The following is a 19,160-nucleotide window of genomic DNA, read 5'->3' as shown; positions in this document are numbered from 1 at the left end:
TGAAACTCCTCCTTGAGTTTGTCCCATGCCTGCTTTGGACTGTCACAGGCCATTATCCTTGTGAAGATCACATCTAAAACTCCACTTTGAAGGCATGACATGGCCTTGTACTTCTTTGCACAGTCTTCATTATACTACCTGATCTGAGCAATGGTCGGGTTTGCTCTTAGGGGAGGTGGCTCAGTGTCATTTTGGACCACATCCCACAGGTCATGTGCCTGCAGATATGTCCTTATTTTCATAGTCCAGATGTTGTAATTTTCACCAACAAAAACAGGTGGTGGTGGTGGTGAGAAGCTCATACTTGCAGCAACTAAAAAACTGACCAACAACAAAAGCTCCTGCTTCTTTCTTTCAAACACGAGTCAGCCACAAACTGTGCACAACCAAGGCCCTCAAAGACAACAGGCTCTTGATACCATTTGTTAAGTTTTTCACACAGGATGAATAACAAATCTATTTTACCCGGGTAAAGTATGAACAACTTGTTGAAACTAGAGCAACAAAGAATTATACCTGGGTAAAGTATGTGTTAAGTTTCGATCAAATGATCAAGAACAAAACAAAGAAATTTTGTGTTTGAAAGCTCAAAACAGAAGCAAAAACGAATGAACAAAGATGAGAGAACAAGTTGGCTATGCTTGTTACTTCACTCATGAAAAAATGATACATAAGAAGATGGGTTACATAGAAAGAAAACAAAGCTTGCTTGTGCAAGTATCTAAGCTGTAAAATCAGCATAATGACCTCTAAAAATGACTGCTAAATCAGCTAAGAACATAATTAATCTTAGCTGGACATTACATAAAAAGATAACAAACAAATTAACAAAAGTCATCTATTACAAAAGTGGTTCTTCAACCGGATTACACCATGGACATTTCAATGCCTCAGCTGGACTACTTGGTCATTTGCATGCTCGTGCATGATTGCATGGTAGCATGCATGTTGCTGCTGTAGTTTCCACCTTTGAACAAAGATCAAATACCTCTTGATGAGGAAGCATTGCAACTATTTTTTTTATTCTTTTAGGAAAATTTTGCACTTTATGGAGCATAGGCTTTGCATTTGGGGAAACTTCTACATTAGAAGTGATGGCATCTGGCTGTTGCAGCAGCTGAGCACTCCTCTTTGTCTGGTTAGCATAGAAGGCAACCCTGTGATCAAAGGCAAGCAAACACTTTTTGAACATGATTTCTTACAGAAAGGAAATTTATTGATAAAAAAAACTTGGTAGAATCGCCCTTTTCTGAGTATTTGACTTGTTGTTGCATTACGATCAAGCAGGGAAGTTTCTGTTAGAAGATGGCCTTCCATGCAGCTCTTGCAACAAGGTGCACCACATGCAGTCGAGCCATGCTTGCAGCAACTGAAGCTTATTGATGTTGTCCAAATTCAACTTGTTTTTGTTACTTCAAGTTCATGTTTTGTAACTTAGTTTGATTTGAACTTAGTTGGTAAAGAATTTGATGTAATTAGGTAGTGATTGAGCTGATAAATCAGCTTTGTTCATGTGTACAAGTTATTTTACAAAGTTTCCATGTAATTAGTGGTATTAGGTAAGCATTAGGTGAAGTTTGTTTTATTTTGCTCAGTCAATGACTGATATATGTAATGGCAATATGCCAATACTTCTTCTTAATGAAAAATTATCAGATTTCATTCACATATGCTCCATTATTTTTCTTGCTTTCAATTCTATTCTTGTTCTTAAGCAAGTTTCTGCTTTTGTTTCTTTACCGAGTCACGAGGCTTATTGCACAAGCTTTCGACTCTGCTTGCTCAACTTTGTTTCAAACACCAACAATTGGTATCTAGAGCCATTGTCTTAGTGGACCTGTTTTATTTCAATCTTGAATCGAATGGCTTCCTCAGGATTCACTCCAGCAACACCACCAGTTTTCAATTGTGAATGGTTCCACATATGGGTGGTTAGGATGAGGACTTACCTGCAATCCTTTGATCTGTAAGAAGTAGTGAACACTGATGCTGAGCCAACTCCACTTAGAGCTAATCCCATAGTGACTCAAATCAGGCAACACGTAGATGAGAGGACCAAGAGGCACAAAGCCATGTCTTGTATCCAAAACTGTGTGTCAGATGTCATCTTTACCAGAATCATGGCTTGTGAAACTCCAAAGCAAGCCTGAGACAAGCTCAACGAAGAGTTCCAAGGCACAGAGAGGACAAGGCAGCAGCAGTTGTTGAACTTGAGAAGAGATTTTGAAAATTTAAAGATGAAGAAAAAAGAAACAGTGAAGCAGTACTCAGATAAGATAATGGTTGTGGTCAACAACATAAGGTTGCTAGGAGAATAGTTCAGTGAGGCAAGAATCATGGAGAATGTGCTCTCAATATTGCCTAAAAGATATGAGGCAAAAATCTCATCCCTTGAGGATTCAAAAGACCTTGCAAGCATCTCCTTAACTGAGCTCATCAATGCCCTTTATGCTTAGGAGCAAAGGAGTGCCATCAGGATGGAGGAGTATCAAGAAGGTGCTTTTCAAGCCAAGGCCAAGGCTGTCTCGAGCACAACTGCCTACAAAGGTAAAAAGAACTGGAAAAGCAGGCCTAAGCCTGATGCTGCAAGAAGAGGGGACCAACTCTGCAGATACTACAAAAGACCAGGTCATCCAGAGGCCAAATACTAGTTTAGACCAGATGCTTTATGTCAATATTGTAAAAAGAAGGGCAATGTTGAAAGGGTTTGCGAAGATAAAGGCAGATCTAGGCAAAATCAAGCACAACACAAGAATATTGAAGCTCGAATGGCTGAAGACATTAGTAACCATGAGGAGCAGGTCTTTGCGGTGTCATGCTTAGCTGGTCATAACAAAAGCTCAAAAGGATGGCTATTGGACAGTGGTTGTACTAACCACATGTCACCAAATGCAAACATTTTCAAAACTTTGGACAGAAGCTTCAAAACCAAAGTGAAAATTGGAAATGGTCAGTTTATCAAAACTGAAAGAAAAGGGGATGTGTTGATATGCACTCCCACAGGTGGCAAGGTCATCACAAATGTGCTGTTGGTACTTGAGATTGACAGAAACCTTCTCAGTATTGCTCAATTGCTTGAAAAAGGCTACTCAGTTGTGTTTAAGGGCAAGGAGTGCCAAATTGGGGATCCAAATGGATCAAGCCTCATGTCAGTCACAATGACTGATAAATGCTTTGAAGCCAACTGGCCAAGTAACTTACACTCAGCCTGTGTTGCCTCAACTAAAGAATCCAAGCTTCGACATCAAAGGCTTGGTCATGCCAACTTCAAATCGATAGCTCAAATGATAAATGAGGAACTGGTTGAGAACTTCACCAACTCTATTGAGAAAGATGAGGTTTGTGAAGTCTGTCAACTTGGAAAACAGTCTAGATTGCCATTTCCTACCAACAAGGCCTGGAGAGCCACAGAAAGATTATAGCTGGTACACTCTGATGTATGTGGTCCTATGAAATCAGAATCACTGAATGGAAGTAAGTATTTCATTTTATTTATTGATGATCATACCAGATATTGCTGGATTTTCTTTTTGAAGCATAAGTCTAAGGTAGCTCAAGTGTTCTTGATGTTTAAAGCTACAGCTGAAACAAAAACAGGCTGCAAACTCAAAACCATCAGGTTAGACGATAGAGCTGAGTATACCTCAGCTCAGTTTCAGGCTTATTGTGATGATAAAGGGATCAAACACCAACTGACCAATGTCTATACACCTCAGCAAAATGGGGTCAGTGAAAAGAAAAACAGAAGTCTAATGGAAATGGCCAAGTGCCTTCTATTTCAGAAGAATTTACCTAAAACCATGTGGGCTGAAGCAATTAACACTACTATTTACATTCAAAATAGACTTCCAACAAAAGCATTGGCTCACAAAACACCATTCGAGGCCTGGTTTGGGTTTAAGCCATCTTTGGCTGACTTGAAAGTTTTGGCTACCTGTGTTATGCTCATACACCAGCTGTGAAAAGGGATAAGCTGTCAAAAAGGGCCCAACCTGGTGTTCTGATAGGCTATAGCTCAGTCAAGAAAGGTTATAGGATCCTAGATCCTTCAACAAATAAGATCCAAATGAGCAGAGATGTGATCTTTGATGAAAAGAGATACTGAAACTGGGAAAGAAATCAGCCAGAGGCTATTTTTGAAGAACTCATAGCAGGTCAGATTGAACCTGATCAAGTTGGTGCAAAATGGACGTTGATGATGAGCCAGTTAGGGGAACAAGACCCTTGGAAGAGATTTATGAAAGGGTTGAAGTGACCATAGTAGAACCAACTAGTTTTGAAGAAGCTAAAGCACATGAAGGGTGGAAGCAAGCCATGGTTGATGAAATTAAGATGATTCAAAAGAATCAGACATAGGAGCTAGTAGAACGGACTGCTAACAGAAAGATCATTAGTGTTAAATGGGTCTATCGAGCCAAGCAGAATGCTGATGGGAGTTTGAATAAACTGAAAGCTAGGCTGGTTGTTAAAGGGTTCAGTTAGAGATATGGCCTGGACTACTTGGAGACATTTGCACCAGTGGCCAGGCTAGATACCATCAGGCTATTGGTTGCCTTAGCAACACAAATGCAGTGGAAGATCCACTAGCTTGATGTAAAGTCTGCATTTCTCAATGACTTCCTTGAAGAAAAAATTTACATAGACCAGCCCCAAGGTTTTGTTGTGTCTGGCAAAGAACATATGGTATACAGGCTTAAAAAAGCCTTTTATGGCCTAAAACAAGCTCCTAGAGCCTAGTATGCTAGGATTGATAACTATCTAATTAGCTTGGGATTCGAGAGAAGCATCAGTGAGCCAATACTGTATGTCAAGAAAGAACAAGCTGAAAGACAACTTATTGTGTCCCTTTATGTTGATGACCTCTTGGTGACAGGAGGAGATCAGGTCATATTGACTGATTTCAAGGCCAAGATGAAGGAAATGTTTGAAATGTCTGACTTGGGGCAAATGACATATTTCCTCGGAATGGAGGTGTTGTAAACTCAAGGTGGAATCTTCTTGGGACAGAAGATATTTGCTACAAAGATCTTAAGCAAGTTTGATAATGGAGAAATGCAAGCCAATAAGCACACCTATGGTTTTTGGAATGAAGCTGTCAAACCAAGGGGATCATAAACAGGTCAGTGAATCTGCCTATAGGAGTCTAGTTGATGCTTATTGTATTTGACAGCAACCATACCAGACATCATGTTTGTTGTGAGTATGCTATCGAGGTTCATGCATTGCTGCAACAAGTAGCATCTTCAAGAAGAAAAAAGAGTGCTCGGGTACATCAAAGGCACCTTGAGCTATGGATTATAGTTTAGCAAAGCTAAAAACCTAAAACTGATAGGCTACACTGAAAGTGACTGGGCTGGTTCAAAAGATGACATAAAGAGCACATCTGGTTATGCATTTACACTTGGTTCAGCAATGTTTTGCTGGAGTTCAAAGAAGCAATCAATAGTGGCTCAATCTACAGCAGAAGTTGAGTATGTGGCTGCTGCTAGAGCAGTTAACCAAGCCATTTGGCTAAGGAAAATCCTAGCTGATCTCAACCTACATCAAAGGGAAGCAACAGAGATCTATTGTGATAACATGTCTGCTGTTGCAATTGCAAAGAACCCTGTCTTCCATGGTAGTTGATCGATGTAAATCATGATAAATTTTATAATTTATGAATGATCGTTCTTGAAAACTAACTATTATCACGAAAAAGGCAAGCGCACCTATCGAACAGTAGTATAGTTTATGGCAAGACCGAAATGTCGAACCTAAAGGAACTAAAAGTACTAGTGTTAACTTTCTTTTTATTATCTAGCCTAAAAATAAAGGGATTTGTTTTATCTAAACTAATTACTAAACTAAGAATGCACAGAAAGTGAATTGGGGAAATAAGTTTTGGGAAAACTGAATGATTTGGACAATACCTAAGGAAAAATCCAACTAGACTTCACTTGTTATTGACTCTGAATTAGACAATTTATTTGTTTGACTTGATCTATAGAAATCCCTAATTTATATTATTATCTCTCTCGAGACTAACAACGTCTAACCCTAGGTTGATTAATTGAAAGCTATTTCTAATTAAAACTCCTAGTGTTGCATTAACTCGATTTATGGATTCCGTTATTAGGTTTCACCCTAATCCGAAAAATTTATTTCACCTTATCTCTAGGCGTGCAATCAGCTCCGCTTAATTATGTTAGATCTACTCTTAGATAGGGACTTTTGCTCCTTTGAATAAGCACATCAAAACTTGAACTAATATCCTAGAATATCAAAGCAAGAATTAAGAATACATAATTAAGAACAAATCAAATATTTATCATATAATTCAGATAATAATAACAAGATCCATCTTAGGTTTCATTCCCCTTAGGTATTTAGGGGGTTTAGTTCATATTTATGAAAGAAAACATCTCAAAAGAATAATAATAACAAAACATAAAGAAAACCCAAGAACTCTTGAAGGGAATTGAAGGGAGATCTTCAGTCTTGAAGGTGAATTCGGCTTCTGAGATGGATCAATCGACTTCCTTTGAGTAATTCCTTGATTCCTACTCTCTATGTGTCTTTCAGGTACCTCCTCGGGTGTATATATAGGCTTTAGAATGCTTCAAAACCCTCAAGAGTAGCCTTTTCTGAATATGACTAGACTTGGGCTCGACAGGGACACGCCCGTGTGAGGTGGCTTAGGCCGTGTTGCAATCTGTTAAATAGACACAGGCGTGTAAACTACTCATGTGAGAAAGTCCAGGCCGTGTTGATTTCCCACGTTGGCCCATTTTCTCCATTTTTGGCTCATTTCTCACTCTTTTTACTTTTCTATGCTCACTTAAGTATAAAACATGAAATCAAAGGATTAGGAGCATCGAATTCACCAAATCTAAGGATAATTCATCCATAAATATGCTAAGCATAGGATAAAAATGTGTATAAATTACGATTTATCAAATACCCCTACACTTAAGCGTTTGCTTTTCCTCAAGCAAAGTCCTCAACTCACAATTAAGAATTCATTCTTCTCAACTTATAATTCCTATCAATAATATCTCAAAATAATCCATAAGTAATCATACATTACAAATTCAACTCGAAGAACATCAAAGTTTCAAACATTCCAAGTTGAGCATTTTATATACGAAGATATAGGTGTCTCCCCTCATCTAAGTAATCACCTTTGATTCAAAATATCACATAATTCAACATCCTCACTAATGATTCACTCAAATCACTTGAAGTGTTTAAGGACAATAGATGAAGCACTCATTAGTCAATATGAAAAGTTATTACCATAGGCTTGCGTGAAGATCAACGCTCCACCACTATAAATTGAGATGATACATCAATCAAAAGGCCTTTAGAGGGTTGTAACGCAGCTTTGGTTAGGGGGTATGGTCATAAGCTGAAAAAGAAGGTTAGAATCGAGATTGAATTGAAAATTTACTTAACGAGAAAAATATTACAATTGATTATTTACATTCCTAATTGAGCTTTTCTTCATGGATAACATCATTTTAATCTAATCATTATATAATTTCATAATAATTTAATTTTTTTAAGAACAAATCAAATAATTTATAACTTTGCTAAAACTAAAACATAGCTAAGTAATTTATTCAAATCGAATCTCGACAAAAATAGGGATCAAAATAATTTAGGGGATTTCAACAATAATGGGTTATGGGTTAATATTGGGGGTGAATTAATGAATGGTTTGTTAGGCTCAAGGGGTTCACTAAGGGTTAATTATGAAGGTAGACTTTAATAGAGTGAGTGGGTTAAACCTAAGTGCCTATATCATCTCAACATATCAAATCAAAGGTGTAGTGTTGACATGCATAATCAAGCAAGTTCTAGAATAACAAATCAATAATGATGCACTCATAGCAATAATAAGAATGTGCATGAATAATAGATGCTCTAAAGGTTCAAGATCTCACAAAAATTATGGCTTTTTTATGTTAAACCTGTGAATTTCAACTCAAGATAATACCTAAACTTGGGGAAACAATCTAAAATAATTTTAATTCTCAAAAAAAATCAACTTATCATGCTTGATTCTCTAATTCCTTAAAGTTTAAACAATCAATGCATGAATGCCTATGTTTTAATCTAAGACATATCAATAAAAATCATAAGTTAATCAAAATTCATTCTAATAGTGATATGAGTGAGTTACATGAGAATAAGACAAAATTTAGGGATTTTTCTGATAAAGATATACATGACCCCCCTACACTTACGATGTATATTGTCCTCAATGTACAAAAATAGATTTACTAAAAAATATAGATATAAGATCATAAGATAGGGAAAGAAGTGAAACTTTCTGAATGGTAAATGGAATCCTTGAATCGTATTCATGGAGTGTGGTCGGCTAAGGCAAGTGTGAGATCGGAGGAGGATACTCCAGTGGTGGTAGAGGTTCGTTAGTCCACAGGTCTTGCCCAAGAGAATATTATATCTAGTGATAGCTATGGTCATGGTCGAGTAGAACATTGCAGTTGTGGAGAACCTTTTCCAGTGGAGTTGCAAATTCCTAAGTAATAGTGAGCTTTGGAGCTCTTTATAACTGCGATAAAATCAATAATTCTTTAGGAAATATAAAGTAACATGATTACTCGTAAAGAAATGGTTGAAAATATAAATTGTTTAATATAAATTATAAAACTTAAGGATGAAATAAAATTAAAAGAAAATAAAAATAAAATAAAAAATTATTTTAAAAAGATAAAATAAAAACATAAAAATAATAAATGAAAGTCTTTAAACATCTTCATCGTTAGATGGTTCGCGAGGTGGGGGAGGAGATGAGATGTGAAGGTGCTGACAAATTTGATATAGAGTTGCATTAATGTGATCAAAGCGTTGAAAACATTGCTGCTCGAATCGAGTAAGGTGCTCAAAGATGTTAGAAAGTGAAGCTGCCGCATGAACTAGATGATGAATAGGTGGTGGCTGAGAGGCTAAATCCTCGTGAGGTGGAGGGACATCATTGATAATGTCTTCTAGGTCCTCTTGCTCAGCTAACTGGACTAGGCAGTACTGAAGAGGATCAAATCCACGTCGTCACTCGATCATCCTCATATGTAGCACACTCGGAATGCCCTGTGGGGGCATATGACCGATGAAAGTGAAAGAGGATGCTTGCGCTGCCGTGTTGAGGAGACCGAAGTACCGTGCCAGGCGAGTTACATAAGGGCCGATGGATATGACTCCCTTCCTGTGTCGCTCCGTCTGATGGTGAATGGCGAGGGCAATAAAATAAGCAAGGTCGAAGACATATCCATTCGCCATGCTCCATAAGAAATAGGCATCATGAGTGTTGACGACATCGGTGCTCTCGCCATCCTGTCAGGGTGTGGGCTAAGATGGCGTGTAGGTATGTAGGGATGGGGTGAGAGCCAATACCTTGGAGTGACTCGGGTCATAGGTGGTCGAAGTAGGGACGAGGGCCCTTTAGCAGTTTGAATGTGAGTAGTGGATGTGGCGATAGAAGCTCGTGAAGTCTTCGTCGTCCATAAACTCCTCTGTGTATAGTCCTAACGCGACTCTAAAATCAGGTACGCTCAACTGGAGGACTAAACCGCCGAGACAGAACTGGACCATTCCAGGATTATCGAACTCTGTCATAACAACTTGAAGGTGGAAGGTCGAACAGAGTTCGAGTGTGAGCTCGAGGTACGTTGGCTCAACGATCTCAAAGAATAGCCCCCATGGGTCAGTCGTCAAGAGGGCTCGAACTGCGTCAGCCAGTTGGATTTGTTCTAGTACGGCTCAGTCAATGCAACGGCCCACTTCTAAGGGTCGGGCTCGCAATATCTGGAATAGCTCCTCCTGTGGTCCTGGTAGAAATTGGAGGAATGGATTCCTAATCCCGACGATAGGACCCGATGAGGATACTGTTCATTTGCATTTCTTTGAGGCAGGAATAGCAGCCTTCTTGCCGCATGGATTTGACATGATATGCCTACAAGAAAAACTACTCTTATATCTTGATGAATGTAAAAGATATCAACAAATTCAAAAAGGAATTAACCACGAATTAAACTAACAAATGAAATCAAAAATTACTAACACTAACAAGACTCAACCAAAAGCAATCAAACTTGACAGAGATTTTATGCCAAATGGCAAAATGATAGGATGACTAAATTAAAAACAAACTAGATGAAAGTAGCTAAGCATGGTAAGAATATGGTACAAAGTATGTGAACTAAATCCTAGGAATGAGGATGATAAACAATTAGTAGCAAAATAATAGGGTAAAAATCATGTTAGTAAGCATCAAAAGAAAGTAAAAGTGAAGAGGAAACCGTTAGAAGAGGACCGGTGGTCGGAGGGGCGACGGTGTGAAGTTTGCTGCAGTTAGGGTCGGCCACTGGCATGGGTGATGGGGCCGTGTGGGTCGCACAAGGGGAGAAGATGAGAGAGGTGAGAAAAATGAGAGAAGAGAAGAGGGCTAGGGGTGGCCGGTCGGTGGTGGGGAAGAGGATTTCGGCGGCTAGGGTTAGGTTTTGGGGGAGGGGATGATGAATAGTGAGGGGTTTATATAGATTTTGGGGTACACGGCCGTGGGGCACGCCCGTGTGCCCTTATTTTAGCCCGTGCATTTCGTGATTTTCAAATTTGGGTATGTCTAAAATTCAGCCCACGCCCATGTTCCTTGGGCGTGTTAGTGCACACGGCCGTGTCGCACGGTTGTGTATTGCTTCGTTCGCTTCTCCCACACCCGTGTATGTATGTGCACGCTTGTATTCTTTTGACAGGTTCGACCACGAGTGGGGGACACGGGCGTGTCATACGCTCGTGTTAATTTCTCAATTTCTACCACGGCTTATAGACACAAGCATGTCGCATGCCCGTGTTGATTTGGCAGGATTGCCCACGGTTATGTTGTACAGCCGTGATAATGTGTCGAATCCCATGTTGGGGAAAATATTTTCTTTGGTTTTCACACGACTGTACCACACGGCCGTGTCGCATCCCGTGGTATTCACACGCCCGTGTGCCTTGTCGTGTGGATTTGGAAAACCTGCGTTTAAGGACTCAGTTAATGATTTATATGTGAAAAAAATGTAAAGAAATCAACATTGTTAGTGCTCGGGTTGCCTCCCAAGAAGCACTTATTTATAATCTAAGCTCGACTTACCTCAATTTCATGTGATTACGGTGGATTAAGGAGTTGAAACTCCTCACCTCTGCTATCAATTTTATCAAAATAAGGTCTGAGTCGAGTATTATTTACCTTAAAAGTTCAAAATACAGTATGTGTTACCTCAACTGTACTATGTGGGAAGATGTTCATTACCGTGAAGGGAGTCGCTCTGTCCGTAATGTGCTCTAGAGTAGCAATTCGGGGGTCATTTTCATCTAACAATACTTTGTCCCCAACTTTAATTTGCCTTGTTTCATCCCTATGTTCATTGTGGTGTCGCTTCGATTTTTCGTGTGCTTTTGGTTTTTCCTTGACAGGTGTTCGCCATTCATCTAGTTCTCGATCTGTAGCCTTCGTTCTTCATAGATGGGTCTTTTGTTGTTACTTGAACAAGGCTCATTTATGCTCGTCGAACGTGTTTCCTACAAAAAAGGTTACACCACATGATTAGTATTAGTAACATGATTTATACAACCACTCTCAATATTTGATTTGTTACTCGAATTAGGAGCTTGAAAAGTGATTGTTTCGTTACCCACACGAAGTGTGAGTTCACCTGTACCAACATCGATAACGGTTCTAGTAGTAGGTAAAAAGGGCCTTCCTAAAATTAAAGGCACGTCACTATCCTCTTCTATGTCTAGAACAACAAAGTCTACTGGGTATATAAATTTATCGATTTTAACAAGAACATCTTCAATGATACCCCTAGGAAATCTAATGGTTTTATCAACCAATTGAATGCTCATCCTAGTTTGTTTGGGTTTCCCAAGACCTAGCTGTTTAAACATTTTATAAAGCATAACATTAATGCTCGCCCCTAAATCAGCCAATGTATTATTCACATTCAAACTACCAATCAAACAAGGAATCGTAAAACTCCCTGGATCTTTCAACTTGTTGGGTAGTTTATTCTGTAGAATGGTTAAGCAAGCTGCGTTCAACTCTACATGCGACGCCTCATCCAACTTCCATTTATTTTCTAAAAGCTCTTTTAGAAATTTAACTGCGTTTGGTATCTACGAAAGAGCTTCAATAAATGGTAAGTTAATGTGTAATTTCTTTAATAGTGTAAGGAATTTACCAAATTGTTCGTCTGTGTGGTCTTTCCTTGTCTCATTGGGGTATGGCACACAAGGTTTGTACTCTTTACTTATCGGTTTCCGCTTACTGTGGTCCACCTCGTCCTTACCTTTACTTACCACAATTCTTTTCCTCGATTCTGGTTCAGTTTCAATTAACCCTTTTTTTTCTCGAGCGGTAATCGGATTGAGTTGTTCCCTTGGGTTAAATTCAGTGTTACTTGGCAAGCTACCTTGTGTTTGTTCAGAAATTAATTTGGCAAGTTGGCCTATCTGAGTTTTGAGCCCTTGGATCGACGCTTGTTGATTCTTAAGTGTTGTTTCGGTATTCTAAAAATGAGTCTCTAACATTGAGATAAATTTCATTAGCATCTTCTCAAGGTTCGGCTTCTTTTTCTGCTGGTAAGGTGGTTGTTGAAAACCTGGGGATGTTGTGGCCTTTGATTTCCTTGACCACCCTATGAGAAGTTGGGATGGTTCCTCCAACCTGCATTATAAGTATTACTGTATGGGTTATTTTGAGGTCTAGAATTATTGTTACCCTTATATTGAACTTGTTTATCCTTGGTGCTAGGGTTGAAGGATTGATATTCTGTGTGTACTCCTCCTCCATTTGAATCGCACCTTATCACTGGATGTACCTGAGTAGAACTACACAAATCGTCAATCTTTTTATTTAAAATTTCTACCTGATTTGATAGCATAGTGACTGCGTCAAGGTTGAAAACACCGGCTGCTTTTGTCGGCTTTGTTCTCATGACTTGCCACTGATAGTTATTCAGTGACATCTTTTCAATAAATTCGTAAGCTACTTCAGGTGTTTTGTTATTGATAGTCCCACCAGCAGCTGCGTCGATAAGTTGCCTTGCTGAGGGGTTCACACCGTTGTAAAACGTTTGAACTTGCAACCATAAAGGTAACCCATAGTGAGGGCACCTTCTCAATAGATCCTTGTATCTCTCCCATGCATCATAGAGTGTTTCTAGATCCATCTGCACAAAAGAAGAGATATCATTCCTCAATTTAGCCATTTTAGCCTGCGAAAAATATTGAAGTAGAATTTTTCGGTTCCCAAGTAGTGATTGACCCTCGTGGTAACGAGTTCAACCACTATTTAGCTTTGTTCCTCAACGAAAATGGAAATAACCGAAGGCAAATGGCATCATCAGAAATGCCATTGATTTTTAAAGTGTTGCAGAATTCCAGAAAATTTGTCAAATGAGTGTTTGGTCCTCGTCCGGTAAACCATCAAACTGAACAAACTATTGTATCATTTGAATCGTGTTAGGTTTCAGTTCAAAATTATTTGCAGCAACAACAGGCCTAACTATACTTGACTCAGTTCCTATTAAATTAGGCTTAGCATAATCGTACATAGTGCGTAGAGCAGGATTCTGATTTACTGGATCAGCATCAATCGCAGGAGGTAGCGGATTTTTTTTATTTTCAACCATCTCCTCGGTTGTGGTGGAAATATCGTCCTCTTGCTCTTTCTCTATGTATCTTAGGTTTCGCCTTATTTCTCTTCAGTTTCTACGAGCTATGTGATCGATCTCACTGTCAAAAAGCAATCGTCCCAACGGGTTTCTTCTAGTCATAAACTATAAAAACCTGCCAAAAAGAAAAATAAAATTTAGTAACAAAAATCAAAATAAAATTTAAATTGCAATAAAATAAATGGCTAAAGTAATAAAAATTAAGTGTTCCTAATATCTTAGTTCCTCGACAACGGTGCCAAAAACTGAATTGATGTAAATCGTGATAAGTTTTATAATTTATGAATGATCGTTCTTGAAAACTAACTATTATCACGAAAAAGGCAAGCGCACCTATCGAACAGTAGTATAGCTTATGGCAAGACCGGAATGTCGAACCCAAAGGAACTAAAAGCACTAGTGTTAACTTTCTTTTTATTATCTAGCCTAAAAATAAAGGGATTTGTTTTATCTAAACTAATTACTAAACTAAGAATGCACAGAAAGTAAATTGGGGAAATAAGTTTTGGGAAAACTGAATGATTTGGACAATACCTAAGGAAAAATCCACCTAGACTTTACTTCTTATTGACTCTAAATTAGACAATTTATTCATTTGACTTGATCCATAGAAATCCCTAATTTATATTATTATCTCTCTCGAGACTAACAACGTCTAACCCTAGGTTGATTAATTGAAATCTCTTTCTAATTAAAACCCCTAGTGTTGCATTAACTCGATTTATGGTTTCCCTTATTAGGTTTCACCCTAATCCCGCAAAATTATGTCACCCTATCTTTAGGCGTGCAATCAACTCCGCTTAATTATGTTAGTCTACTCTTAGACAGGGACTTTTGCTCCTCTGAATAAGCACATCAAAACTTGAATTAATGTCCTGGAATATCAAAGCAAGAATTAAGAACACATAATTAAGAACAAATCAAATATTTATCATATAATTCAGATAATAATAACAAGATTCGTCTTAGGTTTTATTCCCCTTAGGTATTTAGGGGGTTTAGTTCATATTTATGAAAGAAAACATCTCAAAAGAATAATAATAACAAAACATAAAGAAAACCCAAGAAATCTTGAAGGGAATTGAAGGGAGATCTTCAGTCTTGAAGGTGAATTCGGCTTCTGAGATGGATCAATCGACTTCCTTTGAGTAATTCCTTGCTTCCTACTCTCTGTGTGTCTTTCAAGTACCTCATGGGGTGTATATATAGGCTTTAGAATGCTTCAAAACCTTCAAGAGTGGCCTTTTTCCGAATAGGACTAGACTTGGGCTCGACAGGGACACGCCCGTGTGACACACCCGTGTGAGGTGGCTTAGGCCGTGTTGCAATCTGTTAAATAGACACGGACGTGTGAACTACCCGTGTGAGGAAGTCCAGGCTGTGTTGATTTCTTACGTTGGCCCATTTTCTCCATTTTTGGACCGTTTCTCGCTCTTTTTACTTTCTATGCTCACTTAAGTATAAAACATGAAATTAAAGGTTTAGAAGCATCGAATTCACCAAATCTAATGAGAATTCATCCATAAATGTGCTAAGCATGGGATACAAATATGTATAAATTATGATTTATCAGTAGAACTAAGCATTTTAGCATCAAACTACATGTGGTAAGGGAGATGGAATAAGCTCGAGAGGTAGAGCTAATTCATTGCAATTCAGAAGAACAGGTTGTTGATATCTTCACAAGAGCCCTTGGAGTGTCAAGGTACACTAAAATGAGAAAGCAGTTAGGAGTTAGCAGCATGGAGAGCAAGGAGGAGTGTTAGAAGATGGCCTTCCATGCAGCTCATGCAGCAAGGTGCACCACATGCGGTCGAGCCATGCTTGCAGCAGCTGAAGCTTATTGATGTTGTCCAAATTCTACTTGTTTTTATTACTTCAAGTTCATGTTTTGTAACTTAGTTTGATTTGAACTTATTTGGTAAAGAATTTGATGTAATTAAGTAGTGATTGAGCTGATAAATCAGCTTTGTTCATGTGTACAAGTTATTTTACCAAGTTTCCATGTAATTAGTGGTATTAGGTAAGCATTAGGTGAAGTTTACTTTGTTTTGCTCAGTCAATGACTGGTATATGTAATGGCAATATGCCAATGCTTCTTCTTAATGAAAAAATTATCAGATTTCATTCATATATGCTCCATTATTTTTCTTGCTTTCAATTTTGTTCTTGTTCTTAAACAAATTTCTACTTTTGTTTCTTCACTAAGTCACGAGGCTTGTTGCACAAGCTTTCGACTCTGCTTGCTCAGCTTTGTTTTAAACACCAACAATTTTCATAGCTAAACTTTTAACTGAAGCTGCCATGATCATAACATTCTAAAGAAACACATCTTGTTTCTACAGCTTCCACCAAAACCTTAACTGAATACATCGCTTGAGTCAAGAAGCGGGAAATCAACAATGCTTAGCCAATACATAGAGGCATTTTATAGAAGTGATGATGAAATTAGTTAATGAAACAAGGTAGCTACTTTCAAAGCATACCCAGCTCCAAAGAGCAGTAATCGTACAACAAGCTTAGGAATTTGTTTCCTTGCAGACTCCAAAAAACACTGGGCAATTGATGCTGGTGTGAGTTTTGTCCCATCAAAAGTTAAGGAAAAGAATGATGCAGATAAGAAACGGGAAGATTTATTCAACAATGACTTTGGCATATTAAGGGATGAACTCTCCGTCGTCACATTCTTCGGAGTATCAGACTTCTTTGGTTGAACATTTTTTGACTTTTCTGCTTCAACTTCAGCTTCTTTTATAGAATCTAAACCCAACATTACATTCTCATAATTAGTGAAATCAAAAAATTGTTTGTGATCTTCAAATCTTTTTTTTTTCGCTTCGTGAGATAAAATGTCTGCTTTAGGAATTAAAGTATCACCATTAGTCAAAGCATCCCCTTTTATTTCAAGAAAAGCATGACTATAACCCCCTTGACTGATCTTCTCCTCCTTGACAATATTCCCTTCACCCAAAACTTGCCCCTGGGCGGATTCAGTAGTGTCAACAGTCAAACTAGAAAGAGACTTTTCAGATCTTCTTAGGGTAATTTCAGACGTTTGTAGCCTCCACTTTGAAAGCAACAGTTTTCTCTGCTAAAAGCATGATGTTTGCCACATCTTCCTTAGCTTCCAAGGCATCCATCTGTGCTTTCTTTGCAACCTCTTTCAATCTCTCCACTTCCTTCAGCAGCTCCTTTTTACCCCACACTTGCCTTAACTCTACTTCACAATTTGCCAACTTCTTCTGACATTCTCTAATCTCATATTGTGCATCCAATAGCACTTCCTTATCTTCCCTAACATCCATTTGAGCATCACTCTTTCCATAACTTTTTACGGAACCATTTCCATTTTCCAGAAGTTCAAATGAGTCTACTACCACCTGAAGCCTTGCCTCAGCCTCAGCTAAGGATAGTGTCGTTGTTGCCTTTTGAACAGCCTCTTTAGCAATACACTCTTCATTGGCAATGCCTTGCATCACATTAAGCTTGCTATTAACATGATTCCAAGCATTTGTTGCTTTGTCCCTCGAGGCTATTGCAGCTTCTGATATTCCCTGAGCCTTTTCCTAAAACATCATACTGTTAAGACGAGCTACTTTCAATTCCTCCATTGCCTTGTGCACCAATTCCCTCAACTCATCCAGGGTAGGTGTTTCCTCTTCACCACTTACATTTATCACTTCTTCTCCCAGACTACCTGAGCTCTCATTACTACTCTCAGCAAATTCTGCATTGCGATCATTCCCATCAGCATACGGTGACGAATCACTGCCTTGACAATGCGGCTTAACTCCTCTTACTTTCGATACATCATGTAAACCACAAAAAAATGATATAGCCAAATACTTTCCACACAAAGGACTATCGAAGTTTCCTTTTAAAACCAAATTTGAACTCAAACGACTACTATACGCCATGTTTCTCTTTATTTTTCTCAGGGACCAAGTTTTTGATCCATGCTTGGGATTGAAAACATTGTAACTAAAGTTTCTACACCTAAATGGATCCAGTATCCTATATCTAGTAACTTTATCGCCATGAAAGATAGTGGGATGCTTATAACAACAGGTAAAATCCATCTTTCTATGCCACACCGATCTTTATTCTTGGCAGAGCGTTCGAAGCACTCCCATTGACATTTTATCAATGAATCCACCCTAGCAGCCCTATAATAGCCATCCAAAACATACTTTTATGCAATAAACATATACCTATACGTGTATGCATGCCTATGCGTATGCACAGAAATTACGTAAGCGTTCTGTACAAAAAATCGATAAAAGTGAAGAGTGAGCACTGACCGATCGAAGAAACGAAAGAATGTTCGAAAGAGGCATAGTTTGAGTGGAGAAGTTAAAGAATAAAGAGAAGAAAAAAATAGATAAACAAATCGACGTGGCCTTTTCTTACTTATATTTCCTTTCAGTTATAAAGTGGTAGCATTGGTTTTACTATCTCTTTCATTTATTCTCAGGAGGAGGTTGGAAAGTAGAACATTTCAAAACCTGTACTGCAATTCTCTGTTCGGAAACCGGGAAAATGACGTGGAAAATTACACGAGGGTTTAAGGAACTGAAAATGTGGCCTTCGATATACCATAGTGTCAAATCAGTTACATTTTTTACTCGTGGAAGGAAACAATCCACCCGGAATATATATCGATCTAAATTTTAGTTTTTTTTACCGTGCAATGGATAGGGGATTGTGTAGCAAATTTCAAGAAAATATTGCTTTTAAAAAGAATTTAGTGATATGTACCATTTTTCTGATTTTTGTGGAAATATGTTTGATTTTGTCGATTTTTTAATTTTTAATTAACAAATATATTGTTTTTAAATTTATTTTCTTAATTACTATCTTTTTTTTATAAAATTAAATAATAATTTCCAAATATCACCATTTTTAGTAAAAAGTTTCAAATAATATAAAATAAAAAAATACAAATGTTTTTAGAAAAGAAAATGAACTTGGAATTCAAAGATAAAATTAATATTATTTAATCATCTAATCAGATAAGTTGGTGTGTTAAAAAGAGTAATTAAAAATAAAAATAAAGTTTGAAACAAGTTCAAATAAAAATATAAATGTGAGTAGAGGAGGAATCAAATTTCAGTCTCAATGATAAAATTAATAATATTTAATCATCCAACTATATAAACTAATATATTAAAATTATTTAATCACGTGTAATTTTTTTTTGATAATATCATAAAATTATCAACAGCTTTATCAATGACAGTAAGATAAATTCGTATTTTTAATATTTTATTTTTGGTTAATTATCAAATAAAATTCTATTAAATTTGAATTTTGCTTATCAGGAATGAAGTTAGTGTGCTGAATTCAAACTCTTACAAAAAAGGGCTAAATTGGAACAAAAAGCAAAGAGGAGGCTTGATTGAAAGATTGAAGGTTCAAAGATGATTAGATAAAGATTGA

General features: G+C 37.7%; 1 non-coding gene and 1 pseudogene across 1 annotated transcript; one reads left to right on the top strand and one right to left on the bottom strand.

The window, feature by feature from the left end:
* LOC121203705 (K(+) efflux antiporter 2, chloroplastic-like) overlaps nucleotides 1-17,638 on the bottom strand; it is a 55,415-nt pseudogene extending 37,777 nt beyond the window's left edge.
* Nucleotides 13,144-13,250, top strand: LOC121204044 (small nucleolar RNA R71). Its single transcript, XR_005898972.1, has one exon. It is a non-coding gene; the product is annotated as a small nucleolar RNA R71 (small nucleolar RNA).
* Nucleotides 17,639-19,160: the final 1,522 nt, after the last annotated feature.

The sequence above is a fragment of the Gossypium hirsutum genome, chromosome A07, assembly GCF_007990345.1.
Source record: "Gossypium hirsutum isolate 1008001.06 chromosome A07, Gossypium_hirsutum_v2.1, whole genome shotgun sequence".
Classification (NCBI taxonomy): Eukaryota; Viridiplantae; Streptophyta; class Magnoliopsida; order Malvales; family Malvaceae; genus Gossypium; species Gossypium hirsutum.
This window is presented reverse-complemented; position numbering and strand designations above follow the sequence as displayed.